This window comes from Schistocerca cancellata, chromosome 2, assembly GCF_023864275.1.
Source record: "Schistocerca cancellata isolate TAMUIC-IGC-003103 chromosome 2, iqSchCanc2.1, whole genome shotgun sequence".
Classification (NCBI taxonomy): domain Eukaryota; kingdom Metazoa; phylum Arthropoda; class Insecta; order Orthoptera; family Acrididae; genus Schistocerca; species Schistocerca cancellata.
The window spans coordinates 1,045,163,279-1,045,187,608 of NC_064627.1; the positions used below are offsets into that span (position 1 = coordinate 1,045,163,279).

Below are 24,330 nucleotides of genomic sequence, written 5' to 3' on the forward strand. Positions count from 1 at the left end.
AAAAGCTAATGAACTGTTGACTAAGGGAGGAAGAATTACCGTGTAACACTGGCTGCAGAATTTGAAGTATGTGCTGTACGGTCCGTTATAACTACGGCAAGTTCATCAGCAACTGTCATGTAAATGGGCTACCTCCCTCACCCTTCTGCACTTCCTAATTCACCTCTTTCTTCAAATTTCTTGATCACATTCCTTAGCTCACTTATTGAAATTCGGCCACTTCGCATCTCTTTTATCAGTGATATTGCAACAGTGCAGCGGTTGTGTTCCTAGCGTCCTGATAAAACAACTTTACGAGCAGTGCACGGTCTTTCTTCTCAATAGCCATTGCGTTTCGCCGGAAAAACTTTGATCTTATGAACCCTTCACAGAAAGAGTCACTCCACAAAAGAAATCAACACGCGTCCCCAAGCGACAAACAGCATACTGACATCAAAATAAGAAATATTTCGCATTATGGCTGCTTACAGCGCCATATTTTCACTTGGTGGCAGAAAGTGGAACTATTATTTTTTCAGCGTACTTTCCAAGTGCACTTATTAACGAACATACCTGTTCTGCGATGTATACAGCGCGTACTGTAGCACAAGTGGCGCTGCCCCGTAGAGTTGGCACTGACTTTTTGGTTTTCTTTTGCTGAGTACCCTTATTACATCAATAACAATAAAAAAAGTTGTTAGCGTAAAATATGGGTATAAGAAAAACAAAAAAGAAAAGCGGGTAAAAAAGAAAAACCAAAAATGTAAAGAAGGACAAGAAAATAAAGAAAATTCGATAGCGTTGTACAGTGACAATTAAGTAGTATCCATGATCAAGGGTCAAAAACTCTGTTTGGGCATTCTTTTTCTCTGTTCAGTTTGTAATCTCTTCGTCTTTTAAATGTAAAATTCTTCAAGTACATTCATCGCAAATCTCTCGCCCAGTACAAAGTCCCAAGCGAGTTAAAAAAAAAAAAATTACACAGATGACTGCTGTACATACGAAAGATCCTTAACAACAGAGTTCTTGAAGATATTCTCAGTTCGAATACATAAAAAAAAATACACAGATGACTGCTGTACATACGAAAGATCCTTAACAACAGAGTTCTTGAAGATATTCTCAGTTCGAATACATCAAAATAGCGTGAGACAGAAAAGTTTTTGTCCACAAATCAGCATGGTTTCAGAAAGTATCTATGGTGTGTAATTCCTTGCCCTTTTCTCGAGTCCTATCCTTCAAACTATGGATGAAGGGCAATAGGCAGATTCCATATTCATAGAAATGCAGAAAGAGTTTGACACGGTGCTCCACTGGAGATTTAAATAAGGTCCGAGCATATGGATTAGAATCCCAGATATGGGCGTGGGTCCAAGAATTCTAACGTAATAAAACCCAGTACGTTGTCCTCGACCGCGACTGCTCGTCAGAGACAAAGGTATCTTCAGGAGCGCCCCAGGGCAGGGTGATAGGACCGCTATTAATAGCCGGACGCTGTGACCGAGCGGTTTAGGCACTTCAGTCCGGAACCGCGCTGCTGCTACGGTCGCAGGTTCGAATCCTGCCTCGGTCATGAATGTGTGTGACGTCCTTATGTTAGTTAGGTTTAAGTAGTTCTAAGTCTAGGAGACTGATGACCTCAGATGTTAAGTGCTTAGAGCCATTTGAAACATTTAATCCGCTATTAATCTATGTATACAATAGTGATCTCACTAACAGATGAGCAGCAACCTGTGGCTGTTTGCTCCTGATGCTGTAGTGTATGGGGTGGTGTCCTCGTTGAGCGTCCGTGAAAGGAGACGAGGTGTCTTACAGGAAAATTTCTTATTGTTGCAGTGAGTGGAAGCTTGTCCTAATTGCTGATAAATGTAAGTTATTGCGGAAGAGTAGAGAAACAGTCTTTTATAATATTGTAATACACCATAAGCAGTGTGCTGCCTGAAACATCTGGGTGTAACTGTACAAAGTGATATGAAATGGAATGAACATGGCAATAGGGGAGGCGAATAGTCTTGTGTTTATTGATTGAATTTTAGGAAAGCGTGGTTCATCTATCAAGAAGACCGCGTTTAGTATACGAGTGGGACCCATTCTTGTGTACTGCACGAATGTTTAGGGTCCCCTCCAGATAGAGTTAAAGGAAGAAACCTCAGCAATTCAGAGGCGTCCCAGTAGATTTGTTAGCGGTAGGTTCGATGAACAGACAAGTATTGCGAAGATGTTCCACCCCAAATGGGAATCTCTGGAGGAAAGACAACGTTCTTTTTACGAAACTGTTTTGGGAATATTCAGAGAATCGGCATTTGAAGCAGACTGCAGAATGATTCTAGTCTCTGCAACGCACAATTCGCGTAAGAAAATTTTGGAAATTTGTGGTAAGGACTGTGGGACCAAACTCCTGAGGTCATCGGTCCCTAGGATTACACACTACTTAATCTAACTTAAACTAACTTACGCTAAGGACAACCACACACCCATGTCCGAGGGATGATTCGTACCTCCGACGGGGGAGCCGGGCGAACCGTGACAAGGTGCCCAAGGCCTCACGGCTACGCCGCGCGGCTTCGTGTAAGAAACACGAGAGTTTCATTTTGTTTCCTCCCCCTTTCTGGGTGCTTAATTAATTTGTTAGGCGGTGTAGTTTGCTTCGCTGCTACCTACAACTTCGAGTGCGGCATGAACGCCCTGCAGAAGTGTTCTATCCCCGCCAAGAACCCTTAGAGCGGGGTCGTCTTGGGGCAGCTGATTGGGCAGGTATATTGAGCACTGGTCCGTGGAAGTGTTACTCCAGACTCTGCTGCCGACCATAGACGGTTCGGGAGAATGGGAAACCTGTTGGGGTGGGGAATAGACTAAGTTGGGTGTGCTGCAGCGGCGACAGTGTCACGTCAAGCGAGTTTCACCATCGGCCTGCCTTCGGCTTTCCAATATTTTAACGTAGTTCTGGCTCCAACGGCAGTTTATAAATGAGCCTCTACTTGTTTCTGCTTAACATTAATTAATGTCCCCATCTCTGGCACCTCAAATGTGGACGAAAACTGTCAACTACGTAAAAAAAGACTGAGCAACTGGGTGTGTCTATAGTGGCCACGATCTATATTACCTTTATTTAACTTCACATTTCACTAAGAGTTTTGTTAATTACCTGAGCCCCACAAGCATATTCAATACATTTATGTGCGATGTGTCAGTTCACTTGATGAATGAAAACTAAGAATGAGAGTGTACAAGGTAAATTTCAGTATGTAGATCTGTGGGAGTAAAAGTAGTCTGCTGCTGTGGCAGAATAGTCAAACCTATGAAGCAGGTACCAGGTACCAATGAGGTTTCTGTTCGCCATGACCGAAGCTTTTGTACAGGTTGGCACCACACACAGGGAGCTCTCTGGACACTTTCGGAGGAGCGGGACGCGTGGCTTCCAAAGGAGTTCACTGGTCAGTGCTCCGGGAGACGCGAGACCTGCGGCACCGAGTAAGTGTGAATGTGCCCGTTCGTAGTTAATTCATTATCTTATTTTTGTAGATTTCAGCTTAGCCAAAATTAAGGTCTTGCTCTCATTGCTCATTGGTCGTTAGACAGTATACGGAATTCTTCTTGCTAATTTCGAAACATTATGACCAGTTGCACTTAGCCACACATGTAAGCTATTGTTCTGCTTTACCTTTCTTCAAACATTAGGACACGTATCTTCTCAGTTCAGTCTGATTTAGTTCGTTGGTGATCTCACGAGTGTGGCATAACTGAACAGATTTCTGACTCTTCTCCAGTTTCGATTTCAGTTCGTAATCTAGCTTCCACATGTCTTTATTGTCTCATGACGTCTTAAGTACGGATATGAGATCATTAAGTTCGCAGATCGTGTGTCTCATAGTAATGTGACCTTTACAATTTGCTTAGCTGTTCTGAATTTCATTTTATGCACAGTTTGTTTGTGAGGACCACGTGTTCGTGGAGTGAGAATTTTTACATGTCACAGTTACTGATTATCGGGGTAAAACTTCCAAATTAGTTTCAGAATTTCGTCTATAATGCAATTGTTAACAGTTTACTTTGAATCCTTGTTCACTTGCTTCGTGCACTCAAGCCAAGGGAACGACGTGCATACTGGCGAAATTTTTATTTATTTTTAAATTTATTTTGAGTCTCTACGAAATGTGTACATGTGCGTCAATGTCGCCATTGAAAGATTCCTCTGACCCTTCCATAATTAATGATAAATCCTACAGTGGTCTCCAAGACGCAGTTGTAAACGTAATTTTGTAACTCACCCGAGAGTTATGGAGAACAGCAACCGTCAGTCATTTATTAGTTGTTTAGTTTATTAGTTTGCTCAGTTATGTCTTGAATAAATGTGATATTTTTACCAGGGCATGTGCTTGCGTATCCCTTCACAAACTTCCATTTTTACGTCCAACTGGTATCCGTTAAGTAACAGATGAATATTGTCAAGTAATGTATTTGATATTTATTCAAAGATAATAAATGTGCAGATACGGCAACTAAGTTCTATTAAACAGCAAAGGTTTTTCTTTCATGTATATCCAGACACCGTCTTCCCACATTACGTGTTAATAGATACCTCATTTTTATGGATACATTTATCACGAACACCGATCCCCAATCTGCTGCTTCACGTAGAGGTACCCTTCATCAGTTAATCGGAGGTGCTTCTCCACCAGAGTGCACTTAACTTGCCAGACTGTCGCTCGACTTCGTGCACTCGCCAATCAGGTGGTACACAGCAGCTTCACGCACACTGCTTTCTCATGGCACTTCAGGGCAGCACAGCGAATTCCCTGACACTGAGAGCGCTTCGAGGTACTCCAGTTTCTTGCTTTTTGTTTAGTACTTCATTACCGTCTCTCTGAGAAGAAGTAAGCTGCGCTGCTGGTGTATCGGCTCGTCTTTACTCGGTAGACCAGTGAGAAACAAGGTCTGCTCAACACTGCCCTCGATCGAACGTTCTGAACTGTAGGGTCTGGCAATAAACTTTTTGACGCGTCCACGACCGCGGCTTCAGGCGCGGTAGGTGGCATGTCACGGATGACAGCCAGAATCTTGGGATTTCGTCCAGTCAGTACATAATTCAAAATTCCTTTTATGAAATTCTTAAGAAAGGAATTAGTTGTTCAGCAAGTTGTCACACTGAACGCGAATGCTTTTGCGTGTGAAAAATTTGGCGGAGGTCTCAAATGCGTTTTCAGTGTCCATGTAGTAGTCTGAGTTCGTAGCGTCTGACTCCTCAGTCTCCTGTGAGATAGACATTTTCCCTTCATGCTTTCTTGCCGTAGTATCTCATGCAGTTTGCGCTCTATTTTTCGGTCGAAGTATCAGGGAATCCACGCTTCCGCAGCAGACTGTAAGTGAGACTGTGCTCAGAGTGTCGATAGAAGAGGCTTCAGTCAACAAATGGGTGGTGTTTGCTGTCACTGAACGTGGTTACCATTTCGTCGAGATCTGCAGAGCCATCGCCTAGGTAACGACGACACGCAAGGGTAACGAGGCAGTGCCACGAGCCCTCTGGTGCTGGTTGCCTATTCTACCGTCGAGAAAGGAAGGCGCCTCACAGCTCCAGCTACAAAAGCGGCTCGGCGTAGGTTGAAACCAGTCGGGAACCTAGGTCTTGTACTTCAGCCAAGTGGTCGCTTACACTTATCAGAAAAGTGACAAGGCGTCCGCCACAAACGAAAGTACAAAGCTGATACGACAAGCAACCAGGCATAAGCATAAAACCAGGACATCCCAAGCAAGAAAACGCAGGTTAAGGCGGCAAATGATTCCCAAGGTGTTGACAACTGGTAGTTCAAGCTCGTGAAGGCCCGGAACCCACATACTCTGAAACGCACCGGCTCCCCGTCTACTAGAAACCTGCTCTGTAATCTTTCCTTGTATACGGAATAAAGTCTTCGAAATACACAGAAATTGAGACAAAATAATGTGATTACCGGTGGGGCGAAGCCTGTGCTTTACACCCACGACACTTCAAAGGCACGGGTAACCCATAGAAAAAATAGATCGCCATACACCACTCTTATTCACCTCTCATCTCGTTCTACATCTACATATACTTCGCTAGCCACCAAACGGTGTGTGGCGGAGGGCACAATTCGGGCCAAAGTCATATTCCCCCCCCCCCCCCCCCCCCCACCTCTGTTTCACTCGCGGATCACGCGAGGGAAAAACGACTGCCTGAACGCCTCAGTAAGAGCTCTAATTTCCTACCTTTGAATGGTGATCATTGCGCGATTTGAAAGTTGGTGGTAATAATATACGCCCTACATCCTCGGTGAAGATCGGAATTCGGAATGTAGTGAGCAGCCCCTTCTGTTTAGCGCGCCGTCTATCTATCAAACTTTCTAAGAGATATGTAACGCTCTCGCGATGGCTAAACATACCAGTCATGAATCTTGCCGCTTTTCTTTGGACCTTCTCAATCTCTTGAATCAGACCCAACTGGTAAGGGTCCCATACAGACGAACAATAGTCTAAGACTGGACGAACTAACGTATTGTAAGCTATTTCCTTTGTTGAAGGACTGCATCGCTTCAGGATTCTACCAATAAACTGCAATCTAGAGTTTGCCTTACCAGTTACTTGTGTAATCAGATCATCCCATTTGAGATCATTTCGAATAGTCACACCCAAATACTTGACTGATGTTACCGCTTCCAAAGACTGGGCATTTATTTTGTACTCGTACGTTAATGGGGATTTTCGTGTTGTTGTACGCAGTAGGTTACACTTACTAATATTGTGAGATAACCGCCAGTCATTACGCATTAATTTTCTGCAAATTTTCATTGATTCGTTCACAACAGTCGTGTGATACTACTTTCCTGTAGACTACAGGATCATCGGCAAACAGTCTAATGCCGCTGTCAATACCATCAGCCAGATCTTTTATGTAAATCGTAAAAAGCAGCGGACTTATTACGCTGCCCTGGGCCACACCTGAAGTTACGCTTCTTTCTATTGAAGTCACCCCGTTCAGGACGACATACTACTCCCTGTCTGTTAGGAAACTTTCCATCCAACCGCATATGACAGCGGAAAGACGGTAAGCGCGCACTTTTTGGACCAAGCGACAGCGCGGAACTGAGTCGAACGCCTTTCGAAAGTCGAGAAATATGGCATCAACCTGGGAGCCGTTATCTAGATCCTATTGCATATGATGCACAAAGAGGGACAGCTGTGTCTCGCATGACCGCTGTTTCCTAAGACCGTGCTCGTTTCTGCAGATGAGATTCTCAGAGTCTAGAAAGGTCATTACGTCTGAACACAAAATATGTTGCATGATTCTACAACGAATAGATGTCAGTGAAATTAGCCGGTAATTATAGATTGCTATGACATGGGCCTTCTTCCAGTCCCGTGGAACTTTCCGCTGTTCCAATGATCTCTGATAGATGATGGATAACAATGGTGCTATATTTGTAGCATAGTCAACATATAATCTTACGGGGATACCGTCTGGGCGAGATGCCTTCCTGGCGTCTAAGGATGTTAACTGTTGTACAATCCCAGATACACTAAGCACTATTTCGGCCATCCTTGCGTTCGTTGGACAATTGAAAGGGAGAATGGTGCTGCAGTCCTCTACCGTAAACGAGTTTTCGAAAGCTAGGTTTAGAATTTCGGCCTTTTGTCTATCATCATCAGTTACATTACCCATACTGTCAGCAAGAGAAGGTATTGAATTATTTGTAGCGTTCATATATTTTACGTACGACCAAAATTTTTTGGTGTTATTTTAGAATCTGCATATAAAATATTGCTATTCAAATTCGTTAAAAAATCTCTCATTGCCCATCTGACTGCTGCTTTCGTTTCGCATAATTTCTGTTTGTCAGCGGGGCAGTGACTACGTTCAAAACGACTGTGCAAAATTATCTGCTTTCTCAGCAACTTCCTAATATGTTTGTTGTACCAAGGTGGATCCTTTCCCTCCCCTATATTTTTGCTAGGCACATAGTTCTCTAGCACATGGTGGACAATACCTTTAAATTCCGACCAAACATGCCCAGTATCTTTGTGTCCTGCGGTGAATGCTTGGAGATGACTATGAAGATATGAATTAATGACACTTTTACTTGCTTTCCCAAACAAGAAAACTCTACGCTGTTTCTTTGGATATAACTAACGCAACACGTTTGTTTCTGAAAGTAGGTTGGTGTTGTTCTGGATTCAAATACACCATATTATTCCCCACTCTCATACCTACGAAACTCTATTTCTCAATATAATCTCCGTTTATTGTGACAGCCTTACGCCACCTTACTATGAGTCCCTGTATGTCCGTATGTTACTACTCTACTGGTCGATGTCGAAGCCAACGTCTTGCTGCTTCAATAACCTCTCCTTTATCACTGTACTGCTTACTGCGGAGTAAATCCTTAATTGGGGGAAAACAGCTGTAAGTCAAAAAGTGCGTGATCCAGGCTTTAGCGTGGATGAGGAAAGCAGTCCAATGAGATTACGTCAGTTCTTCTCCAATGAACAGACTAGTGTGAGGCCTGGCATTGTCATGGAGAAGGAAAAGTTCGTTTGCAGTTTTATGGCGGTGAACACGCTGAAGTCATTTCTTCAATTTCCTGAGGATAGCACAATAAATTTCAGAGTTTACCATTGCACAATGAGGGAGGACGTCAAACAGAATTACCCCTTGAGTGTCCCAGAAGACAGTCGCCATGACATTAACGGCTGAGGTTGGGGAACTTTTTTCTTGGAGAAGCTGTAGTGTGGCGCCATTTAATGGATCGAACAGATTTGCGCGACCTTGTTGCGATGATGGGTGCTGAAGCTGGAATGCACCAAGTTGTCCCACAGCAAATTCCGCATCTTTTCAACTGAAATTGGAAGAGATACAGAACGTGTTGCATTACTTCTTGAACGAACATCCATCGTGTGTTACACTCTCTCACCTGCGTCGAGATTGGTTATGTTCAGAGTTAATTTCCAACCGACACTTAAGCGTTATGAAACGTTACTGTATGTTATCAGACACCGTGCTTGTTGTTTTTACGTGACGCAGTGTAAACTCCCGAATGACAAACACGGTACGTGGAATCTGCACAGTGGCCTTTGACGGCGTAAATAACTTCGCTGTTTAAACCGAATTTTGCTACATAGCGCTGTGGTGTAAAAAGAGAGTAAGCGCGTTCTGCCGTATCAGTTTACACATCACCGCCAAACGGTTAATTTGATGGACCCATGTTTATACTGTACCCGAGTCAGGCTGGTGATAAATGTTTCTTTTTTACCCAATCTCTGGAATTAATCAAATGGGGGACAGAATAACGGTATTTTAACGATCTTTGTAACATTTATAGCAGTCTTTCATATTTCAACAAGCGTGTCTGAATCTTCATTCACTCATTACAAACTAGCGCAATTAGAAAGAAAGTCTTAGCTGCAAAAATTATGATTTCCTTTTTCTGGCAAAAGTTTTTTTTTCGTTTATTATAAATACCTTTGATACAAAGGGGGGCCGGCAACGGCTTACAGACGCCCCTCTTCAGCCTATAGAATAATAGAAATAGTACACGAAGACATAAAAACTGATACACATGAATGTTAAAAACAGTTGGTATACGTAACAATGTGATGGAGGCGTTCGATGGAAGACACATGACACATAAGCAAGGTCGACAGAACACACAAACGAAGGCAGTCAGTTGTCCACCGAACGAAGCATTACACCGAAGAGAACACTGACGCACAGTAACGACGAAAACCACTGTTGCACAAAACCCTAGCGATCATCTTTGGCGCTAAGAACACTGAACACAAGGGTAGGGGGCTGCCGCCGGGGAGAGGGGACATCATGGACTGTGCGGCTGGTCCCAGCGGGGGTTCGAGTTCTCCCTCGGGCATGGGTGTGTGTGGTTAAGTAGTGTGAAAGCTTAGGGACTGATGACCTTAGCAGTTAAGTCCCATAAGATTTCACACACATTTGAACATTTTTTTGGAGAGGGGATAGGCAGGGGGGAAGGAAGGGGAAGAAGCCAATGGGAGAAAGGGAGGGTGAGGGGAGGGGAGAGGGGAGGGTTGGGTATGGAAGCCCAGGGAGGGAGGAGGATGAGGTAATGGGAAACTGGGAGAGAGGAGGGGTAGGGAGAAAGGAAGGTGAGAAGGGAGAGAGGGAGCCCTGGAGGAAAAGGGGGAAGGAAGAGAAGGGGAGGTTTAGATCTGATAGGAGGGGTATATGTAGGGAACAAGGACATCATCAGGAAGGGGGAGCTGGTGGAAGCCACCTTGGGCATGGGTGTGAAGGTGGAGAGTGGGTGGGATGCAATGGTAGAGGTGTGGCAGTAGGGTGGGGTGAGAGAGGATGGGAGAGGCAAGTGGGTAGGGAGAACCAAGCTTGCGGGAGGTGTGAAGGATCCAATCCGTTCAAGGAAACGGAGGAGATGTGGGAAAGGAATGAAATCGTAGAGGATCCGCATGGGGGATAGGAGACAGATGCGATAGGCAAGGCAGAGCACATGGCGTTCAAGGATTTGAAGGGATTTATAGTAGGTGAGAGGGGCGGATATCCAGGTGGGGTGGACATAACAAAGGATGGTGTGCATGAGTGACATAAGTGTGGAGGATAGTGGAGGGGTCCAAACCCCATGTTCGGCTAGAGAGGAGTTTGATGAGGTGGAGACAGGTTGGTGCCTTGGCTTGGACTGTCCGGAGATGGGGGATCCAGGAAAGACGGTCGAGGGTGACGCCAAGGTACTTCAGGTTGGGGATGAGGGCAATGGAACGGCCGTAGATGGTGATGCAAAAATCCAGGAGACGGAAAGAAAGGGTGGTGTTGCCTACAATGATTGCCTGGGTTTTGGAAGGATTGACCTTGAGCAGCCACTGGTTGCGCCAAGTGGTGAACAGGTCAAGATGGGATTGGAGAAGGTGTTGGGATCGTTTAAGGGTGGGGGCGAGGGCAAGGAAGGCGGTGACATCGGCAAACTGGAGAAAGTGGACGGGGGGTTGGGGCGACGGCATGTGGGTTGGGGCGACGGCATGTCCGCCATATAGAGAAGGTAGAGAAGAGGGGAGACGACGGAACCTTGGGGCACACTGGCAAAGGGGTAGAAAGTATAGGAGGTAGTGTTGTGGACGGTAACGTAGGAAGGGCGATGAGGGAGGAAGGAGGCGATCAGACGGACGTAATTGATAGGCAGGGCGAAGGTTTGGAGCTTGAGACCAGAATGCCATACACGATCGTAAGCATGTTCGAGGTCGAGAGAAAGAGGATGATGGCGAAGTGACGGGTATTGCGTTAGCTAGCGAGGAGTTGAGTGAGATGAAGGAGGTCATCAGCAGAGAAGGAACGTCGGAAGCCACATTGGGTGAGGGGGAGGAGGCGGTGCAGGTGGATTCGTCGGGTGAGGATGGAGCGAAAGTGTTTAACTTTCATTCTTATTAGGCATGTACTGAAAATGTCACCAACGAGTCGAAACATTATGCTCACTGCCCACCAGAAGAATGAGTGCCACGGGATGAAGTTTCGGATACATGACGTGGTAACTGAAGTACACGACGACCCAAAGTCCTTTAACATTTGAAAATGCACTAATTCACGGAATAATGTAAGTAGAGAGGTATGTACTGAAAATGTCACCAATGAGTCGAAACATTATACTCACTGCCCACCGGGAGAATGAGTGCCACGGGATGAAATTTCGGATACATGACGTGGTAACTAAAGTGCAGGACGACCCAAAGTCCTTTCACGGAATAATGTAAGTAGAGAGGTAAAACGTGACACACACATCTCAAATGACATCGACTTTCATTGAAACAAAAAATGAGTGCAGAAACTGGCCAAAAGACGGCGCTGGACAGCAACACGTCAGCCACGCGGCTTGATAATCGTGTATAAAATGAGCTGTAGTGGGAGAGAGGGTCGGATGCGCCAGAAACCCGCGGGATGTTCACTTTAACTGAAAAGAGACTGTTAGTGAAGCTTTACTAACAGAACAGAGAATACGCTACTGCAAATTTACGATCCCATCGCTATAATAAGGACATTCTAACGGATGAAGGTCATGCGACAAGTGTCGCTGTGCAGAAAACGACCACAGGTTGTCTAGACGATCGGACCCGTAGTGGACGGCTAGACAAAAGTGCTACTGCTGCTCGGACAGTTCAGGAAGGAGTGGAGACTACAGCGGGTTCATCTCCACACAGTGAAATCAACGCTAGTGACGTCGCACGTCCCAACGGCATTCCACGAGCTACTGTTTAAAGAGCACTAAGATGTACCCTCCAGTGTTATCCGTACAAAATCCAGCCAGCGTCATTATCAACTGTTAGCCACCGCTTTCGTGACGGAAAAAAACTGTGGCTTGAGCCGTTCAAAAAAAAAGGAGTGGGGGGGGGGGGGGCGGAAGATAGCCCATTTCGAACTCGGAGGGTCTGTCAACACCCACAACTGCAGAATTTGGGCCATCAGCGTTACGGGTGCGAGGTACGCCAAACCGTTACTGAATCGCATGGTCTATAGCCTGGCTGATAAACACCTGCTGGAAGATATGAATTTTATACAGGATGGGGCCCCTCCCTACCAGGGGGTACCCAAAAAGCAGGGATTATTTTTTTAATGGCTATATATTTGCAAATTGCTTACAAAATAACCTTATTCCCTTCAAAATACTCTCCCGCCACTGCTTCTACTGTTCGAAACGTTTTTGTGTCCTCTTTAGAAATGGTTGACAGCTCCTCCCTCGTTTTTTATTGACTTCAACGTTGTCAAATCAGTGTCCTTTCGCGCCGCTTTTCATGTGTGAAAATAAGAAAAATTCGCACAGTCAGGTCAGGTGAGTAAAGTGCTTGGGGAAGCGGAACCACACGATTTTCAGCCAGAAGCTAACAGAGATAGCTGTGTGTGCAGATCCGTTTGTCGTGGGGTGGAAGAACAGTCCCCTGTCTACACAAATCGATTCTTTTTTGACGAACACTGCTGCGCAGTCTTCGTAATACTTCCAAATAGGGTTTGATTGTCGGTTTGACCTGGTGGAACAACTCTGAACAACGCCCTTGACATGAAAAAGGCAGATCAGCGTTGTTTTGATGTTTGATTTCATCTGACGACACATTTTTGGACGGGGTGACGATGACGTCTTCCATTGGCTTGACTGTTGCTTTTTTCCTGGGTCGTAACCATAGCAACGTGACTCATCAGCAGTAATGACCTTCGTCAGAAAATCTGGAACAGTTTCATGGTGTTGTTTCAAGGCACGACATGTTTCAGCTCGACGTTCCTTTTGATTGTCCCGAGGAACAAACTTGTCAGCAACCCCTTTCAAGATACCCCACTAATCTCTGACCATTGATCAATTGTCTGTTGACGGTCTGTCAGCACAAGCTCGCAAAATTTTTAAATATTTTCGTCGACTCTGGCAGTTGGTGGAAGTCCAAAACGAGGTTTGCCATCAATCGACATGTCGCCACATTTAAATCGATCAAACCACTCGTATGCTTGATTTTTTTCCAATGCGTTCAAAATGGTTCAAATGGCTCTGAGCACTATGCGACTTAACTTCTGAGGTCATCAGTCGCCTAGAACTTAGAACTAATTAAACCTAACTAACCTAAGGACATCACACACATCCATGCCCGAGGCAGGATTCGAACCTGCGACCGTAGCGGTCACGCGGTTACAGGCTGAAGCGCCTTTAACCGCACGGCCACACCGGCCGGCTCCAATGCGTCACCTTGGTATGCTATTTTCAGCATTAAAACATTTTCAGCAGCATTTTTACCGAGTAGAAAACAAAATTTTACAGCTGCACGTTATTCACTTAAACTTGCCATGATAAAAAACGAAACAAAGAAAAAAACAGTGCTAGCAAAAGCAATCACTACAGATGAACAGAACAAGCCAGGTTGACAACCTAGGAGGCGCTGAACTGGCAATAATTTGCTATACACGCCTAACGGGAGAAATGCGTACTACACAAGCTCCGCCCATGGCAGTGTCATTCCGTTTTTTTTTTCTTTTTTTTTTTTGGGGTGGGGGGGGGGGGGCGGGGGTACTCACTCGTATATTCCTACACGTGTGAAAGATTTCTTGTGCTCATCATTTGGTGTTTGGTGAGGATCGTGTACTGAACCGTCATGCTTGGCCTCCCAGGTCCCCAGATCTCAATCCGTATGATTATTAGTTGTGAGGTTACATGAAGTCGCAAGTCTACCGTGATCATCCTACCTCATTAGGGACGCTAGCAGACAACATCCGACGACAATTTCTCACCATACTTGCACCCTACTGTTCACAACATTGTCCCTCGACTACAGGTATTGTTGGTGAATGACGGCCGACATGTTGGGCATGTGTTAAAAGGAACATCAAATTTGTCCCGTTTGACAAATTTTTCATTTAAGGATTGGACTTCATGGAAAGTCCTGTCTATAAGAGTAGAGAATACATTTACCAACTACAGAATCCCTTCATCAGAAGAAATAAAATTCTGATCATCTGCACAAGCTTTGACTCTTGGTATCCCGTCACATATTCTGTGCGCTGTTTTTCACATTTGCCTTAATTTTAATATGATCTTGATACAGTCAGTTGCCAGATTCCAGCCTATTGTTACGACAAGCGCGCTGTGTGTTAATGTAAATTGTAAATTTAAGTATCTCATTGAATCTCAGTGGCGTATATATATATATGTATACATAGAGATGGATCCTAAATTCGACAAGAGGGGTGTACTGGATGTGCTTTTCTATCCCTCTGATCTAAATCAGTAAAGCCTGCAAACTGCCTAAAAGTGCTTCAGTTTTTACGACGAAGGCTGTGGCAATTTTGGAATGAATTAAGCTTGTATCTTTAACTCCCTTCTTAAGAATATTAATCGTTTCTGACTCCAACAATTTTCTTAAAAGTATTCAACGCTGAAGATGGAATAAAACAATCAACCTTCATATTTTGGATTTGGTACTGGAATATATTCGCTGTAAACAGAGAGAGCGGACAATTAGTCTGCTGTGGGTGCATTCCCACGCTAGTATCAGCTGTAATGATGAAGTTCATGTCTTAGCGAAGCAAGCTTCATCCATGAGAACTGTTCTCGCTTTGAGCTTAACGTATACAGACTAATTACGTAAAGTCAAGAGCCTGGGAAAACAGCAATGGCTAGAGATGTGCAATGTGTCCCTTCAAATGAAAGGTGGATATTATGTAATAGTACAGGGCTATTACAAATGATTGAAGCGATTTCATAAATTCACTGTAGCTCCATTCATTGACATATGGTCACGACACACTACCAGAGCGCTCGAGAGCGCAGTGAGACAAAATGGCGACAGGAGCCGAGAAAGCGTATGTCGTGCTTGAAATGCACTCACATCAGTCAGTCACAACAGTGCAACGACACTTCAGGACGAAGTTCAACAAAGATCCACCAACTGCTAACTCCATTCGGCGATGGTGTGTGCAGTTTAAAGCTTCTGGATGCCTCTGTAAGGGGAAATCAACGGGTCGGCCTGCAGTGAGCGAAGAAACGGTTGAACGCGTGCGGGCAAGTTTCACGCGTAGCCCGCGGAAAATTGGCTCATGTCACAACTGGAGACCGATAGCGCCGACTTCATCTTTCAACAGGATGGTGCTCCACCGCACTTCCATCGTGATGTTTGCCATTTCTTAAACAGGAGATTGGAAAACCGATGGATCGGTCGTGGTGGAGATCATGATCAGCAATTCGTGTCATGGCCTCCACGCTCTCCCGACTTAACCCCATGCAATTTCTTTCTGTGGGATTATGTGAAAGATTCAGTGTTTAAACCTCCTCTACCAAGAAACGTGCCAGAACTGCGAGCTCGCATCAACGATGCTTTCGAACTCATTGATGGGGACATGCTGCGCCGAGTGTGGGAGGAACTTGATTATCGGCTTGACGTCTGCCTAATCACTAAAGGGGCACATATCGAACATTTGTGAATGCCTAAAAAAACTTTTTGAGTTTTTGTATGTGTGTGCAAAGCATTGAGAAAATATCTCAAATAATAAAGTTATTGTAGAGCTGTGAAATAGCTTCAATCATTTGTAATAATCCTGTATAACCTCAAATTCCTGCACGGCCGTGGTTTAAGAGGTCGTATGTGGAAGGGTCTGCGATTTCCCCTATGATTCGATTCTGCTGAGACTCTCAGCAAGAAGTACGAAGTGGCGACCAGGGCGGACGTAGCAAGCACATCGACGCTACGACAGATTCCGACGGCCAAGTCTTTGCGACCGCCGGCGCGCGGGCGCGGACGGCGAAGAGAGCGGCCCGCGGGGGGAGGGGATTTAAATCGTCCACCCGCCCGCCCTCAGGAGCTCAGTTCGTCAGCGCACCTGACGATGGCGACATGTCTGATCGCCGAAATATTGTGCCCGTTGGACACTATGAGCCGTGAGTATGCCCGTGGACTGTTCGAGCAACAAATACGCCGGGAGAAACCGAAGAATCCCATGATGACGATAGTTGCTAGTCAATCGAAAGCGGTCTTCAGCAAGTTGTAATTATACTTTATTGCGATCAAGACTATTAAAGCTTTTGACAAATAGCACAGATCACTGTACAGGTGGACGAAAATAAGGAGACACCAAAAACACAACACATCACGCCATGCCTAATACGATGCAGGAAACTGTCGGCATTCAAAACAGCCTCCAGTCTTCTGGGATTGGATAAATGCCGATCCTGTCCGGATTTCAAGGAAATATTATAAGATTCTTTCCGCAAAATAGTGGCACGTTCAAATCACGACGGTGGGGGTGGATAGCGATCACACGCCTTCTCTCCCAAACAGACCACTGAGGATCTACAGCATTGAAATGATGACTGTCGTGGCCAGAGGAGTTGCAACAGTTTATCCTCGTAGTCACAAGATCAGTCCTGGACAATGCGATCTGTGTGAACAGAGGGGCCCTGTCGTCTTTGATGTGTCAGTCTTGGGACGCAAACTCGAAGTTGCTATTGTTATTATTATTTTGTGCTGACAGAATACGCGAGCGCAACATTCACTTCTGCAGTGACTTTTGCAGCTGTCGTCCTCTTATGTTTCGTTTGAATCCTCTTCACTGACGATCTCTCTCTCCGCCTGCCTTGTCGCTTAGCGAGAAATGGTTTTCCGCTTTCGGTGTAGGCTGTATAAATCTTTGATAAGGTACCTCTTGAAAGACCAAACACATAGGCTGTCCTGATTACAGAGGCACCCACTATACAAATATCAACAGTTTGCCCACCTCCGAAGTCACTCAGCTCCAACCTAATGCACTCCACAGCTACACATGACACTTTTCTGTCCACGACTGACACTTGCAAAGCACCGATGTGCCTTTCGTGGTCAAATAGAACACCGTTACCTGCAGGCTCGGCCAGTGTCTGTGTTCACATTTCAGCATGCATTTCTTGCAATTTTTCCACATTTTTGTCCAACCTCTGTATCTCCTTCACCCGAAAATGTCAGATCTCACGCTGATTTGGCTCAAATGGCTCTGAGCACTATGGGACTCAACTGCTGTGGTCATAAGTCCCCTAGAACTTAGAACTACTTAAACCTAACTAACCTAAGGACAGCACACAACACCCACCCATCACGAGGCAGAGAAAATCCCTGACCCCGCCGGGAATCGAACCCGGGAACCCGGGCGTGGGAAGCGAGAACGCTACCGCACGACCACGAGATGCGGGCAAACACGCTGATTTCTTGGCCTCAAATTTCGTCTGATGTGAACCCGCTGGAATACATAGGACGCCAGTTCCGCCGCCCAGAAACTGTCGGAATTGCTTGATCTGTGCGTAGAATTCTGGTGCCACTGGAGAGTTACCGAGGTCTATAGCCTGCGTCATGTAGGATGGCACTTTCGCGTATAGAGGCGGAGCGATAGGGAAGCGTGAAGAGGATGAGGTCTGCGCATGCGTGGCGACAGAGAGTGGGCAAACAAAGTTCGTGTTGCCTAACTGTGTTGCTGCGAACAACAATCAGGTTCATTTGCCGTCGGTACATCGTATTATACGTTAAAATCTATGAGGGAATAATACATTTAAAAAACGATTTCAATCAGTCTTCTGCATGCGAGAAATCTTACTTCACGTCTTGAGGTTGTGTCCACGGTTCCCTTGAAATTGTCTGTGTGACGTCGGATGCATTCCGCTATTGAACAGCGCGCGGGAAACACGAGCGCTTTACTCTTTCTGTGCGAACTCTAATTTCTCTTATTTTATTACAGTGATCATTCTTCCCTGTGTAGGAGAGCGCCAACAAAGTATTTTCACACTATAAGGAGAGAGATGCCTACTGAAATTTCATGAGAAAATCCTGCCACAACGAAAAACGTCTTCGTTTTGATTACTGCCACCCGAATCCGCTTATCATATCCGTGGCAGTCTCTCCCCTATTTCGAGATAATACAAAATGAGTTGTCCTTATTTCAACTTTTTCGATTAGTCCTATCTGCTGTGGATCCCACGCTGTACAGCAATACTCTATAATAGGGCGGGAAAGCTTGATGTCAGTGATCCCTATAATAGACCTGCTGCATTTTCAAAGTGTTCTACCAATAAATCACAGTCTTTGGTTTGCTTTCCACTAACATTATCCATGTAATCGTTGCAGTTTACGTTCTTTCTAACTATAATCACTAAGTATAGAGTTTAATTTACAGCCTTTAGATCTTTATGTTTTATCCTGTAAAGCGGAACCATCTGCTGACTTTATAAGACGCTAAATCGCAGCATCATCCACGAGCAGTCTAAGAGGGCTGCTCAGATTGTCCCCTAAATCTTTTATTAGACCAGGAACATCAGAAGACCTACAACACTTCCTCGCGAACTCCACATATCACTTCTGTTTTACTCGATGATTTTCCGTCTATTACTACATACTGTGACCTTCCTGACAGGAAATCACGAATCTAATAGCACAACTGACACGATACTCCATAGGCACGCAATATAATTAAAGCCGCCTGTGAGAAACTTCAGGTTTATTGCCGTCACCTGACACTTTCATTTGGAAATCACACTCAAACGTTTACACATACACATTCACAGCTGTACTGCTACAGGAAAGTAACATGGATATCTGAATGAGTAATTCTGTCGCTCTGTGAATGAAACTGCATTGTCGCGAAATACGGCAATAGCGAAGCATGCGGGAGAGAGACTCTACCAGTCTAGTTTGTAGCTCGGGCCTAGCCGCTCGGATAGATGGATGTTATTGGCTTCTAGCAGTTAAATGGTGGGGGATGCGCAGATCATCTGAAAATAGGGCCGCCTTCCTACAAGATGCGAACTATAGTCGAATCCATAATGTGCAGAGCCGCTGCTGGATTGCGTTCTACAGTTGGATCAACACATTACCAAGCATGTGGATATGATGATGTGACTCACCAATGCAGCTCGAACGCCGAGAAATAATATCTCCCTCTCGCGCTCTCTCTCTCTTCTCAGCGATCACAGGCCCTGTAGACCACGCACTGCATCAACGATCTGCTTCCACCGCCTTCTATCTCTTGCAGCCTCTCTCCACCCTACGGAAATTCCTAATGCTGCGATGTCCTTCTCTATGTCATCTTTCCACCTTGTACGAGGTCGGCCCAATGGTCTTGTTGCCTGGAGAGTTCATTCAAATACTTTCTTGGTTATTCTGGTGTTTTCCATTCTGGCCACATGTCCATCTACATCTACATCTACATCCATACTCCGCAAGCCACCTGACGGTGTGTGGCGGAGGGTACCTTGAGTACCTCTATCGGTTCTCCCTTCTATTCCAGTCTCGTATTGTTCGTGGAAAGAAGGATTGTCGGTATGCCTCTGTGTGGGCTCTAATGTCTCTGATTTTATCCTCATGGTCTCTTCGCGAGATATACGTAGGAGGGAGCAATATACTGCTTGAGTCTTAGGTGAAGGTATGTTCTCGAAACTTTGACAAAAGCCCGTACCGAGCTACTGAGCGTCTCTCCTGCAGAGTCTTCCACTGGAGTTTATCTATCATCTCCGTAACGCTTTCACGATTACTAAATGATCCTGTAACGAAGCGCGCTGCTCTCCGTTGGATCTTCTCTATATCTTCTATCAACCCTATCTGGTACGGATCCCACACTGCTGTGCAGTATTCAAGCAGTGGGCGAACAAGCGTACTGTAACCTACTTCCTTTGATTTCGGATTGCATTTCCTTAGGATTCTTCCAATGATTCTCAGTCTGGCGTCTGCTTTACCGACGATCAACATTATATGATCATTCCATTTTAAATCACTCCTAATGCGTACTCCCAGATAATTTATGGTATTAACTGTTTCCAGTTGCTGACCTGCTATTTTGTAGCTAAATGATAAAGGATCTATCTTTCTGTGTATTCTCAGCACATTACACTTGTCTACATTGAGATTCAATTGCCATTCCCTGCACCATGCGTCAATTCGCTGCAGATCCTCCTGCATTTCAGTACAATTTTCCATTGTTACAACCTATCGATACACCACAGCATCATCTGCAAAAAGCCTCAGTGAACTTCCGATGTCATCCACCAGGTCATTTATGTATATTGTGAATAGCAACGGTCCTATGACACTCCCCTGCGGCACACCTGAAATCACTCTTACTTCGGAAGACTTCTCTCCATTGAGAATAACATTCTGCGTCCTGTTATCTAGGAACTCCTCAATCCAATCACACAATTGGTCTGATAGTCCATATGCTCTTACTTTGTTCATTAAACGACTGTGGGGAACTGTATCGAACGCCTTGCGGAAGTCAAGAAACACGGCATCTACCCGTGAACCCGTGTCTATGGCCCTCTGAGTCTCGTGGACGAATAGCGCGAGCTGGGTTTCACATGACCGTCTTTTTCGAAACCCAGCCCATTGCGGTCTCCTATTTTATAATTTATGGATGATAGTGAGTTGCTTCATTAACTGATAAATTTCATTGTTTTTCGAATTCTCTATACGCCATTCTCCAACACAGGTCCCCACATTTTTCTCATTCAGTTTTTCTCTTTCATTCTTTGTAAGCGTCCAGCTTTCTGCACCGTACAGTACTATGATGCAGATAATAGTGTTGTATATCTTCGTCTTTGTGGTGATTGACAAAGCTTTACTTTTGAGTGGGTTGATTAGTGAGTACAGACATCTTGACGCTTAGGCTATTCTTTCATTTATATCCATTGTTATGGTATTTTTACTGTTGAAAAGTGATCCAAGGTATTTAAACTGGAGAACTTTTCTGAATTTAGAATGTTGGTTTATATCAAAGTAAAGATTTAGGTTTATGACTCGACGTATTTCCATATATTCGGTTTTCTCTTGGTTAATCAAAAGCCCGATTTTGCTGGCACTGTACATGTCTTTCAGTTCTTCTTCAGTTTCACTCAGCAACACTATATCATCTGCATAAGCCAGGAGTTTTATTTCACTGTGTTCGAATCGGAGACCATCGTATAGATGTCAATTACTCTCCCGAAACACTTTCTCTAATGCAAGGTTGAAGAGGACATATGAAAGAGAGTCTCGCTGTCGTAAGCCTGTTTTAAGTGGAAAGGTGGAGGATATGGATCCTCTGAACTTCACTGCTGCCTGGGAGCCATCCATGCACAGTTGTATCATCCTAATGATTTTACTGGGTGTTCTAATTTCTCGTAAGGTGTTGTAGAGGCTACTTCTGTGGATGCTGTCGTAGGCTCGCTGGAAGTAAATGAAGAGACAGTGGATGTTTTTGTTAAATTCCCAGTATTTCTCAAAGATCTGTCGTATAGTAAACAAATTATCAGTTGTGAGCGGTTTCTTCGAAATCCAGCCTGGTAATCTTGAATAATGTTTTCCGCGTAAGGTTTAAGTTTTTCCAGAATGGTTATTGACAGGATTTTGTATGTTATGTTCAGCAAACTGATTCCTCTGTAATTTCCACATTCCATTCTGTTTCGTTTCTTGTGTATGGGACAAATGATTGCAATTTTCCAATCTTCAGGCAGCGTTTCAGTTTGTAACCTCCCCCTCACTTATCGACCTTGTTGACATTGAAAAATTAAACCGCGTGTACCTAATGGAAATTTGGGAAAAGCAATCGTTACCGAAGTTAAACTGTCGGTAAAGAGGGAGGAAAGGGTTACATCTAAATGAAAGGAAAAATGCAAATGAAACTGGTGGAAATTAATTTTGAAAAGGGGTAAAGTTAATAAAGAAAGTAAATGTGCGGCCGTTACGTTAACAATTAACTAGCGGTAATTAGATATTTGAGATTAGGGGGAAATTACGGTCGCCAGTCCTAAGGACAATTACTATAGTAACTGAAAAAGAAAGGTTATTACACATATAATTAGCACTAGAAGCGTGGCAACTGAAGGTTGACACGTGTAGTGTAAAAACTGAAAGTTTGTCAGAAGTAATAAATTTCGCTACACTCTGACTTAATTTAGCAAAAGAATTAATAAAACAGGAAAATCGAAAGTTAATTTAGTGACTGAAGTTAATAGTGAGCTTTCTTTCTGAAGAACATCGAAATTCAGTAAAATACGGTTAGTCTTGGACTACCTCAACAATCATTTCAAAAGCTACTTGAATCTACGCAATTTAGAAATAAGAGATTTAACTTTGAACTTGAATTAAATGATTTTGAACAATTAACAGTAGTAAAATTTAGTACGTACCAAGCTGAGCTCCAGTCACAGGTAACTAAAATACGGTAACAAAACTCGCACTCTTAATTTGTGCTTGTGCAATCTAAATACTGTAGCCAGCTATGAATACCTTAACTGAACTATGAAATTAAAGCAGTGAAATAAAATGATGCTGGCGTTTGAATTTCAACGACACTCGGGTTCATTCCGGAAAAGGAAGAGACCCTGCTTGGTAATGAAACTGGGACAATGAGCAACAAAGGTTCATGCTACGTTGCTGTAATTTTGTGATTTGAACAGTTTGAAATGCTGAGGTCTGCCATACAGTTCTAGAACTTTACGTGCGTCCAGTCTTCCTTGTTGGTTGATTGAAGGTTTGAAGCCGTCGATCGAGGTGGTGGCGACAGTCACTCATTGTCGGCCGTCGCTGTTGCAGAAGCTGGATGTTGGCGCGCCTTCTTCTCGACACGGTCACCAGACGAAACGGGCTCTTGATGTCCGCCGGCTAATGCTTCCCGTCCGCGACACCATGTCAGAAACTATCGTCGCAAGTCGAGCGCAATTACATGCTGCCAAACGCCGAAAGCGCGGCAACTCGCGGGAGCGTAACACAACACACCTGCTCAACCGCACTACTCCAGCCAGACTCTCTCTGCTCAGCCCGCGCTCCACGCGGCAGAGTTAACACTACCAAAGATCCTACACACTTTGATTCTTCACACGACCTATCGATGTAATCGTTCGATAGCAATTTTCCCTAGGCAAGACCCCGCGTAAAAATACAAATAATATTTACGAAACAAACCAATTATACATCGACATAAATGCATAAATATATATATATATACAAATAGTAAAACAATTACAATATACGAAGACACAGAAATGTTATATATTCAGGTAACAAAAATAAGGAAAACAAATTTATAGTACAATAGATGGAAATAGGAGGATATGCATTTCCGGCGTTACAAGTTTTCCAGATCGTTGTGATAAGGTATAAATTTCTTTATGTAGTTTGCTTCCGCCCTCTTTAAACATCTCTGCTGATATCTGGTCCTCGCCCGCTGCCTTGTTGTTTTTGAGCTTTTGAATGGAGTGGATCACTTCCTGCTCTGTGATTCTACATTCGTCGTTATTACTGATGTCACTCTCAGACATTTCGTAATGGTTCAAACGGCTCTGAGCACTATGGGACTTAACTGCTACGGTCAGCAGTCCCCTAGAACTTAGAACTACTTAAACCTAACGAACCTAAGGACAGCACACAACACCCAGCCATCACGAGGCAGAGAAAATCCCTGACCCCGCCGGGAATCGAACCCGGGAACCCGGGCGTGGGAAGCGAGAACGCTACCGCACGACCACGAGATGCGGGCGACATTTCGTAATTGAAGGTAATATACGGATCAGTGCAGTTTAACATTTCTGATAATATGCACAATAAAATAGGCGTAAGGTGTTAACGGAAACGGTACGGGCAGGCAGCTACAGCTGTGCCTTTAAACTGAGCCGGAGCAACAGAGGGTTCTGGCAACGGCCTGCGTCAGCAGGCGCCACGCCGGTTATCTGCTGGCGATCGCGAGGCGCTCCCGTAACTGCCCCAGGTCACGTAAACTCCCCGCCCGCCTTACTACGGCAACCCGCTAAAGCGTTCTGGCACCGACTAACCCCGTTTCGTTCATGCACTCTCGTCACGTAGGAACCCCCCGCCTCACTGGCTTTTTACAAGCGGGGCTCGTGGATCAGAGAGACG

At 44.7% G+C, this 24,330-nt stretch overlaps 1 long non-coding RNA gene across 1 annotated transcript in view; it reads right to left on the minus strand.

Moving 5' to 3' along the window:
- The window catches only part of LOC126149295 (uncharacterized), a 1,122,064-nt gene that overhangs the window by 325,850 nt on the left and 771,884 nt on the right, over positions 1-24,330 (minus strand). The gene's annotated exons all lie outside the window — the stretch shown is intronic.